The 11,314-nt window shown below is 41.8% G+C and overlaps 1 pseudogene; it reads left to right on the top strand.

Moving 5' to 3' along the window:
* The first annotated feature begins 309 nt into the window (after positions 1 to 309).
* On the top strand, positions 310 to 2,529 carry LOC143642120 (elongin-A pseudogene; annotated as a pseudogene).
* The last annotated feature ends 8,785 nt before the right edge of the window (positions 2,530 to 11,314 follow it).

An 11,314-nucleotide genomic window follows, 5' to 3' on the forward strand; every position in this document is an offset into this window, starting at 1 on the left:
CCAAGGAGACCATTTCTGAAACAGGACAGTCCATTTTTGGGTAAAATACTATGGCTCACTAGTCAGAGGACACACCGGATAGTCACAGACCTAATTGGGTGAAGGAGGTGCCTTTGTTGGTTTGGGTGAGAGTTTGTGGTTTTGTCCCATGTTCTGAGAATAGGTAGGAAAGGCAGTTTGTTTGTTTTGGAGTGGACTGTTTCTAGTAAGTCGATTGAAAAGGAGAGTGTTTCTATGTCTGTGTATCCTACTGTGTCCGTGGTTGTTGACATTAGAAAAGATAATGAGGAGGCCACGCCAGTGACAGCAATGGTGGTGGAGTCGGCGCTCCAAGTTGTGGAGAAGCTGCAGGCACGCCTGGCTACAAACCCGGACCCCAAGATGCTATTGAAATATTTGAAGAAAATCTCCACCTTGCCTATTACAGTAGATATCCTTGTGAAACAATGAGGCTGATGAACAGGACTTTGAGAAAAGCAATTCCCGAAAGCACCCTCGGTTCAGAGGGAGGAGGAGATGGAAGGGTACTACCAAGAAAACAGCAAGGCGTCAGGCAGCCGATCCTATAGTCCCAAGCACAGACAGAAAAAACACAGAAAACTCTCAGAATGTGAACAACCTAACAAAGTGTCTCACAGTCATGAGAGGAGAGATGAGAGGAAGAGGTGTCACAGGGTGTCACCTACATACTCATCAGACCCCGAATCTTCTGACTATGGCCATGTCCAGTCCCCTCCATTCTGTGCAAGTCCTCATCAGATGTACACAGACCATTACAGGTCACCAGAGAAGGACCATGAGTCCATTGTTTCACACCAGAAACCTGGAAAAGGCCACAATAATGCCTTTCAGGTCAGACTGGGAGTTAGTCAAGAACATCACCTGGGAGAACCCTAGGGAAAGGGGATCTTGAACCAAAACAAGGAACACAGATGTTGCCACATGAAAAAAAAAAACGCCCTATTGATGCAAAGGGTGATGATAAGGCCTCTGCTTTGGGCAGAGAGAAGCCACACAAGTCCCTCTCAAAAGAGGAGACCCGAAGGCCACTCCAAGGGGATAGTGCCAAGGAGAGACCACCTTCTAGTGCTGCCAAGAAAGAGAAAGAAAGAGAAGGCAGCAGCCTCAAAGGAAAGTTTTTACGCTCGGAGGTTGCTTCAGACAAGCACCTTAAAAAGCCAAAGCACAAGGATGCTGCAAAAACCAAATCGGACATAAGCAAGCAACGCGTGGACAGCACAGACATAGGAAGAGGGGCTGGAGACCTGTTGCTTAGAACAAAAGAGAAGGTTTCTAACAATATAAAGGCTGAAGAAGGGAAAGTAAAGACTTCTAATTTGGATAGAAAGTCACTGGGCTCACTCCCTAAGGCAGGGGAGGCAGACGTGGAGGATGAATTCGAGCAGCCCACCATGACATTTGAATCATACCTCAGCTATGACCAGCCCCAGAAGAAAAAGAAGAAGATTGTGAAAACTCCAGCCACGGCACTTGGAGACAAAGGACTTTAAAAAAGTGATTCCAAAAGCACTAGTAAAAACTTAAACTCAGTTCAGAAATCACCCAAGGGGAATGAGAGCAGGTCAGAGAAGCTGCAGCTGGCTGGAGCCGACTCAACCAGGCTGAGAAAGGTCCCTACTGATGCACTGCCAGTATTGCCAGACCTCCCCTTACCCACCATCCAGAGCAATTACCGTCCACTTTCTTCCCTTGAAGTGATGCCCTCCTTCCAGCCAAAGAGAAAAGCATTATAATCACCCCAGGAAGAAGAAGAAGCTGGATTCACTGGATACAGAATGAATTCCAAGATGCAGGTATATTCCGGTTCCAAGTGTGCCTATCTCCCCAAAATGATGACCTTGTACTAGCAGTGCATCCTTGTACTTAAAAACAACATCGATTCCATCTTTGAAGTGGGAAGAGTACCGTTTTCTATTCTTGAACCTGTTTTTGAGAGGTGTACTCCTGATCAGCTATATCACATAGAAGAATACAATCACGTATTAATTGAAGACACAGATCAATTATGGAAAGTTCATTGTCACCAAGACTTTAAAGAAGAAAGACCAGAAGAGTATGAGTCCTGGCGGGAGATGTACCTGCGGCTTCAGAATGCCCGAGAGCAGCAGCTACGAGTGCTAACAAAGAAAATCCAATGTGCAAATGCCAATAAGCCCAAGGGCGGGCGAGCAAAGATGACCTTTGTCAACTCTGTGGCCAAGCCACCTAGAGATGTCCACTGGAGGCAAGAGAAGTTTGGAACAGGAGGAGCAGCTCTCTCTGAGAAAGTCAAGATTAAGCCAGCCCCATATAGCACAGGAAGCAGCCACATTCCTGCCAGCAGCAACAGCTTGAACCCCCAGCTCTGATCAGCCAGCCTATGATGGCCCCAACACCAGCAGTGCCCACTTGGTGCCAGTGGTCAGTAGTACCATCTCCTATGATCCTAGGAAACCAGCTGTGAAGAAAATCGCACCAATGATGCCCAAGACAATTAAAGCTTTCAAGAACAGATTCTCTCGACGATAAACCAAGCACTTACTTTGGAGATGGAATTTGGGGGGCAAGATTACAGGGACAATGGGGGATAGAGAGTGGGACTTCCAGGGGAGCCCAGAAGTTTACTTTGTGGAGCCTCTTGGCCTTGGAATCCTGCATGGTCGCAGGTGCTTCCCTGCACACCTACCTGTGCCCTGCCTGGAGCACACTTCAGAATTCTGAAGACGATGTGAAGCCTCAGTCTCACTGAGGATTTTAAGGTAAATTATACTTTTATTGTTAATTAGCATCTTTGTAAACTATTAGACATAGTTTTAATTAATAAATATTGCCCCCATATTGTAAAAAAAAAAAGAAAGAAAAGAGAATGAATCAATAGATGTGTCCTATCTTGTAAAAAGCTTCCCAGCATTCAACCTGCGCAATTTATGAATGGACTGCAGGTTGCCTTAAGGATGGGCAACACCTACGATCTTCTGAAGTTTCTGTTTTCTTCCTGAATTCTTGTCAATCTCTAAATAGGTGCATGTTTATGTGTCCAAGATATGAACCACCTCCAAGCTCTGTGATATGGCCATGTACTGGATAGCTGAAAGGAATGGTGAGCATTTCAGAAAACTCAGATATCAGTGTCACCAGGAAAGTCTCAGTGGAGAAACCCTGCTTTGGACCTTTTGATTACTTATTGTTCTGTTGCCCTGAATGTCAGTATGGTCTTGCCTCAGGCAACCACTGTGTGAAGGCTGAAGAAATCAGTTGTCAAATGGAAATGAATGGGCATCACCTGTGGCTCTTTGCTTAATTGCTTTGGAAAGTGATGTGTCTTAATCAGACACTTGGCCCTCTGTGAGTCTGTGGCTTAGAGTCTCAACACCAGATGGACCTAAAGAAAGATCCAATGTGTGCATCCAAAACCAAAATGGCAAAAAGATCAGTCATTCTGGAGAAACTCTTGCCTTCCTCTGTAAGGTTTCTTAACTCCATCAAGTGAGAATAGGAATCCTTGGGTCAAATGAGTTCTTCAAAGCCCTGCAGAGGCTAGCCAATAGGTGCTTATGTTTTCTCATGACTCCAATTCACTAAAAGAATCTAAACCCCACATTCAGTAGTCATGAAATTGGAGAAGCCAACTAGTATTAACGACAAACCTATTTGATCACCTCCTAGTTCACAGGAAAAGTGTCCAGGCCACCCTGACTTTAGGCAAATGAAGGGCAAGGGAGCTTTTTTTGGACACGGTGGGATGTGTCTGAATCAGCCTTTTGGCCCTGTGTGAGGCTGTGGCTTAGATTCTCAGCACGTGATGGATCTGAAAAAGACCCCATGTGTGCATTCAAAACCAAAAGGGCAATAAGAGCAGTCATTGAGGATTAATTTTCTTGCCTTCCTCTGTTAGATTTCTGACCTCCATCAAGTGAGAAAAGGGATTCTTTGGGTCAAATGATATCTTCAAACCCTGCAGAGGCTAGGCCATAGGTGCTTGGGTTTTCTCATTACTCCAATTCACATAAAGAATCTGTACCCGACAGTCATTAGGCCTCAAATTGGAGAAGTGGAGCAGAATTAAGGGCAGGCCTATTTGATCACTCCTGGATCACAGGAAGGGTGTCCAGGCCACCGGGAATTTAGGCAAATGAGGGGCAAGGGAGCTTATTTTGGACACTTGCTTGGGCTGCTCTCCTCAGGGAAACCACCAGCCAGTGGTTATGATGAGTGTCTAGATGGAAGAAGATGAGGGCCATGTGGGAGTGTTTGGGTTTTAATTGCGCTAATTTGTGTGGCTTTTGAAAGAGATGACTGGGTCCACCTGGGATGGAACTCAGGTGTGATTCCCCTTAGAGACTGAGTTCTGGAACTGACGTCAGAGAAGTATTGCCATGAATTGTGTTGGGATTTTAGGAGGCCACGCATGAGAATCGCCCTTGGAAACTGAGATCTAGGCCCAGGGTGACATTTCACGGAGCCCTAGGAATCTCAGCCAGGATATCACATGATTTTTTTCTGAAAGACTTGGCAGCCATAGTTGAGAGTCAAAACACACATGGACCTCACATTGTAGATCTCAAAGTGCCTGGCTTCATGTGACCTTTTGGCCACTCCTTGGGAAGACTTGTCTGTGAGAGTTCTCCAGAGCTTTCATTGAAATGATCTTCCTCAAATTTTATGGTTCCTGGATGAACGGGAAACCCACAGTGCCTCCAATTTCATCCTTGAAAAATGGCGAGATAAACACCATTGAATTTTTGGACATTCTCATGACCAGGTGGCACTGGAGAAACTTTGGATGTCCTATTTCTGATCAGGAGTGTACAAGACAGTGCCTTGATTGACTGGGTGTCATGAAAATGGTTGAGAACGGAGATGCAAGTATGTTGCTGCTTTCTGAGAAGTGGGCCTAGAACAGTGGTGTGTAGGTGTGTGATAATACATCTTTGGTGGGGCCATGTGGATCTGCCATTGGTTTCCAAATGGATTGTGACTGATATGGTGCAGCCAGCAGACCCTTACATGAAAAAGCATCTTGTCATACGGTGAGGTATCTGAGCAATGTTAAGAGTCAGGTTGCTATAGACAAGTGGGAAAGCTATGTGGGATAGAAACCTGGTTGATGCATTCTCCTGCAGACCCTGACACACCACACGTGACAGAATTTCCTCCAGCACTATGACCCATTTGAACTCCTTGTATTTTGTGAATCAAATACCAAACTCTCAGTGTAGCAGCAAGAAATACCCTGAAAAGTTGAAGATGACCAAATGGCTTCACAGTCCACACAGGGAGATACTTAGGCCCCAGTGGCAACAGTTTACCTACAAAGAGAGAATTCAGCACTACTGCGTCATGTTCATTGGAAAAGAAATAACCATGTCTTCCAGGTCACATAGATGAAGACTGATCTTTGATGGTCTCATTACAAATGAAGCCAAAGCTCCTGACAACAGCATATATTTCAAGTGCCCAACCTCAGAGGCAGTTTCTCAAGAAGTCTTTAGGCCAGAAGAGCTCCATGTTTGTGGAGTGTTAACCCTGTCCCTTACATTTAGAAACTCATCTACTACCTCCAAGCTTGTGAATTCCTCAACATTTTCCATTCCAGATATGTATTCACAGATTTCTAACTCTTCTCCTCTAATTGTGTGTTTCTTAGGGTGTAGGTAATGTTAAGGCATTGTTCTGGATGAGAGTGGGAAGATTTTTGTGTAGCACATATTTGCATACACATTGGATTCATTTTCCCATTTTCCATTTGAAATACTGAATCCCTGACACGAACACAAAACCTACTAGCCTCTGACCACTAATCTTAATATGATGGAGAAAAACAATCCAAACAGAATAGAAATACAAGCAGGTCAGAGGAGGCATGCTCTATAGTTGGACTTGCCTTTTGCATGATAAACGGGTGGTGTTATAAATGTAGTCAAATTTTAATTGAAATAGTTCTCCATGTGTTTTTAAAGTAAACAAATATATGAATTCCTGTCTCCCTTTCTCTGTAGCCTATTCAGCACATGTATTTTTATATGCACATATAGAATCCTATCTTGTATCACATCTACATTTTGTGAAGTGGCTGAGTGAAGATACAAATTATGAGAAGAGATCACTCTTCCTAAACGCTTTTGGAACTGAAAATACAACCTATGTGTGAGCTTCCTAGTAGAACAATATTATACATAAATCCATGTTCAGTAAAATGAATATTTTTGCATCAGTGGATGATATATATTTCAAGATGAATTTCGAATTGCATATATAATGCTACCTTTTAATGTCCATGTGTGTGTTTTTTTTGTATATATATATATATATATATATATATATATATATATATATATATATACAATCTCCAACTTTTTTAAAATATGAAATATATGTGTCTTATATACACTTCCAAAATTCATTCATGTTCATGTATGTGAATTTATAATCAACTTTTCACAAGAATATTCGCAGAAATATTCATTGACCTGAAATACATATTTGTTTCCTAGTACAAAAAACTAACTTCAGTGAATTGTGCATATGAATCCTAATAGTTCTACAGTAACTGACCCAGTTTAACATCAATGCACGTAGATTCGTATGGGACATGATGTGTATTTTGACGTGCATATTCATTCAACACTGGTACAATACTATTTCTTCATTGTTGCACATCATAGGATATATATTTCATCCACAAGTTCACAAATTTTTACGCATTTGTTTCACTTTCAATTACTTCCTGCTTCAGAACACATGTATTCCTCCAGGTTTCTTGACTGGACTTTTCATGAGACTTCTTTCCAAACATATTATTTTCGATTTCCATAATCACTTTGGATGCAAAACTCACACACTCTTCATGATAAGCCATTATCCTAATATTAGCATTAGATGTATAAATGGTTGGAATGAATGTATGTATATCAATAAAAGATATCCTGTATATTTTCAGCTATCAATTCAATCAACTATTTAAAGTTGGAACCAGTTATATTATTTATTCACTGAATGGTCTATTCATGCATTTTCTCAATATTCATAGACACAGCGTACACCTATTTGTACCCCCAATACTAATTTATACGTCTTCAAAATATTGCTCCCAGAAATGGTGGAAGAAATACTTATGTCACCTGATCTACATATACATTTTATCACAGTAATTTTCTGGACACAAAATGCAAAGATCACACTTATGATTGTACCAAAGACTGAATGGAAAGTGAACATTGATTACTAAAAACATTCATGTCCAGGTTGCCTAATGCTCTCAAATATCAATCCTATTAGGGACCACATATTTGGTTCTTCCTAAGATTATATATTCAAACTCAACCCTGTTGAAAATGTCTAATCCTATCACTCACTTTATACTTTACCTGATTTCCTAATGTCTCTATTGATATCTGTATTCCTACATATTTTCCCCAGTTCATAATTGTGAATGACTCTTCAGAGGTGTTGACATTTACATTCACTCTCTACCCGAAACCCTATTGCTAAAGAACTTTTTGTCCAAATCCTATACTCCCTCTTCTTACTAACCCTAACGTCTATCTTCCTAATCCTACCGATTATCACATTTGACTGGACGTTCTCTTCCACATTCAATCATCCAAGGTACAAGGTCCTAAGCCATTGTATATTGATTTATCTGAGATATCTGTGCAGAATGTAATTCAATGCTAAGTATTCCAATCAAGGGTCCAATGCCCTTCTGGGCTTCAGATCTTACCTAGATTTCTGTTTTCAAACGTATATTTCTCCTCTATATTCTTATAAATATCGCAGGTTTCCAATACCATTATTCATGCAGCAGAATGATTCCTAACCCAAATCGAACATGTTATTAAGTGTAACCATACATTGTTCCCTCAATCTAACTATATAGAAGAGCAGGGACAGAGTTGGTCTTACAATACAGGAATGTAGGGGATCTTCCACCTGTTGAGACCTCAATTGTCCATGCAGAAATGATCCCTGGAGATGAATGTAGGCAACTATGAAGGACCTGAGAGAGCAAAAGTTGACTATCATGGCCAACACCCTGGTCCGGATGAAGGTTTGTGTCTGAATCAGCCTTCCTCTTCCAATGCAGAGAAGGTGGACCAAACCAGACCTGTGTTGAGAGCTGTTATCAGGTATCTATGGTTGATATACCATTCTAACTTGTGAAAGTGTCAGAAGAAGTAGCGTCAGCCTCCGTCTCATAGGACCCTTGGAAGACACTGTTAAGACAAAGTTGTTGCCAAGGCAGTGATCTCATTCAGTTCCTGAAGGAAGTGACCTCTCCTTACTTCCTTGGTGATGGGACTCTCTGAATTTGGGATCCAGGAAGCCAGGCACCCAGAGCCCGTCAAACTTTCAGTCCCAGTTTTCACACTTCTTTGGATTTCCAAGGACAGAGTCAGTATTTCTTGGTACCTACTGAAGTCATGATGGACAAATGCCAGAAGAGCTCTGTAGAGTGTCCTTTCCTGAGAACGCACATAGTGGTTCACCCCTGGCTCGTGAAAACTTCACAGAGTTGGACAAGGTGACCAGATCTGAGACAGGACAGACCATTTCGGGGGAACATAGTATGGCCCACCAGTCAGAGGACACTCCAGATAGTCACAGACCTACTTGGAGGAAGGAGGTGCCTTTGTGGGTGGGGTTGTGGTTTTGTTGTTTTGTCTCATGTTCTGAGAATAGGTAGGAAAGGCGGTTGGTTTGGTTTGGATTGGACTGTTTCTAGTAAGTCATTTGACAAGGCGAGTGATTCTGTGTCTATGTATCCCACTGTGTCCATGATTGTAGACATTAGAAAAGAGAATGCAACAATGGATGTATCCTGTCTAGTAGAAAGCTTCCCAGCATTTATCCTGCCTAATTTATGAAAGGACTGCGGCTTGAATTATTGATGGGCAACACCTTCCTAAGTTCCAGTTTTCTTCCTGAATTCTGGCCATTCTCCCGAATACGCTCTTCATTATGTGTCCAAGATATGTACCACCTCCAAGCTCTGTGATATGACCATATCCTTGATAGCTGAAGGGAATGGCAAGCATCTCAGAAAACTCAGATATCAGTGTGAACAGTAAAGTCTCATTGGAGAAACACTGCATTGGGCGATTTGCTTAACTATGGTTCTGTTACCCTGAATGTAAGGAAGGTCTTTGCCTTAGGCCACTCTTTTTTGAAGCCTGAAGAAAACAGTTTTAAAATGGAAATGAATGGGCATCACCTGTGGCTCTTTGCTTAATTGCCTTGGAAAGGGATGTGTCTGAATCAGCATTTTGGCCCTGTGTGAGGCTGTGGCTTAGATTCTCAGCACCTGATAGATCTAAAGAAAAATTCTATGTGTGCATCCAAAACCAAATATTGAAAAGATCAGTCATTCTGAATGAAGTCTTTTGCCTTTATCTCTTAGGTTGCTGACCTCCATCAAGTAAGAATAGGGATCCTTTGCGTCAAATGAGTTCTTCAAAACCCTGCAGATGTGCTGGGGTTTTCTCATTACTCCAAATCAAATAAAGAATCTATACCTCACAGTCAGTAGGCCTGATACTGGAGAAGCAGAGCAGTATTAATGGAAGGCCTATTTTATCACTACTGGTTCACTGAAAGGATGTCCAGCCCACCCTGATTTTAGGCAAATGAGTAGCAAGGGTGCTTATTTTGGACATGGTCGTGGACTTCGCCCTCATGGAAACCTCAGCCAAGGATATGATGACTGTCTATATCGAAGAAGATGAGGGCCATGTGGGACTGTTTTGAATTTAATTCTGGTCATTTCTGTGGGGGTTGGAAGAGATGTCTGTGTCCACCTGGGATTGAACTCTGGTGTGATTTCCCTTAGAGATTGATTTCTGGAACAGACCTCAGAGAAGTATTGCCATAAATTGTGTTGGGATTTTTGGAGGCCATGCATGAGACTCACACTTGGAAATTGATATCAAGGCACAGAGTGGCTTTCCACAGAGCCCTGGAAATGTCAGCCAGGGTATCACATGTTTTTATTCTGAAAGACTTGGCAGCCATAGTTGAGAGTCAAAACACAGATGGACCTTACATTGTAGACCTCAATCGGCATGGCTTCCTGTGACATTTGGCCCCTCTTTGAAAAGACTTCACAGCTTTCATTGAAATATCCCTCCTCATCATTTAATAGTTCCTGAATGAATTGAAACCCACAGTGCCTCCAATTTCATCCTTGTAAAATGGTTACATAAATACCAAGAAATTTTTGAAATTCCCATTACCAGGTAGAACTGGAGAATCTTTAGATGTCCTGTTGTTGATCATGAGTATAGCAGACAGTGCCTTGATTGACTGGGTTTCATGAAAATGATGTAGAACAGAGATGCCAGTAAGTAGGACCCTGCAGAGAAGTGTGCCTAGAGCAGTGGTGTGTAGGTTTGTGATAACACATCTCTGATGTGGCCATTTGGATTTGCCATTGGCTTCCAAATGGCTTGTGACTGACATGGTGAGGCCAGCATACCCTTATTTGTAAAGGCATCTTGTTATATGCAGAGGTTTCAGGGCAATGTTAAGAATCAGGTTGCTATGAACACGGGGGCAAGCTATGTGGGATAGAAGCCATGTTGGTGCATTCTCCTGTCCCTTACTTTTGGAAACTACACTATCACCTCCAAGTCTGTGAACTCCTGAGAATTTTTCTTTCCAGATATATATTCACAGTTTCTAACTCTTCTCCTCTAATTATGTCTTACTTGAGGTGAAGGAAATTTCAAGGCATTGTTCTGAATGAGAGTGGGATAAATTTTGGGTAGCACATATTTGATAGACATTGGATTCTTTTGCCTTTTTTCCATTCGAAATACTGAATCCCTGACACTAACGCATACCCTACAACACTCTGACTACTAATCCTAATATGATGGAGAAAAGTAACGCAAACAGATTAGAAATACAAGCAGGTCAGAGGAGGCATGGTGTATTTTTGCACTTGCCTTTTGCATAATAAAGGTAGGTGTTATAAATCTAGTCAATTGTTAATTGAAATGGTTCTGCATGTGTTTTTAAAGTTAACAAATATGTGAATTCCTGTCTCCCTTTCTCTGTAGCCTATTCAGCACATGTATTTTTATATGCACATATAGAATCCTGCCTGGTATCACACGTATATTTTTGTGAGGTGGCTGACTCGGCAGATATAAATTGTGAGAAGAGATCACCCCTCGTAAACGCTGTTGGAACTAAAAATTCAACCTATGGGTGAGCTTCCTTGTAAAACATTATACATAAATCCATGTTCAGTAAAGTATATTTTTTGCATTAGTAGATGTTATATATCTCATTATGAATTTCAATTGGCATA

The sequence above is a fragment of the Callospermophilus lateralis genome, chromosome 9 (assembly GCF_048772815.1).
Source record: "Callospermophilus lateralis isolate mCalLat2 chromosome 9, mCalLat2.hap1, whole genome shotgun sequence".
NCBI lineage: Eukaryota > Metazoa > Chordata > Mammalia > Rodentia > Sciuridae > Callospermophilus > Callospermophilus lateralis.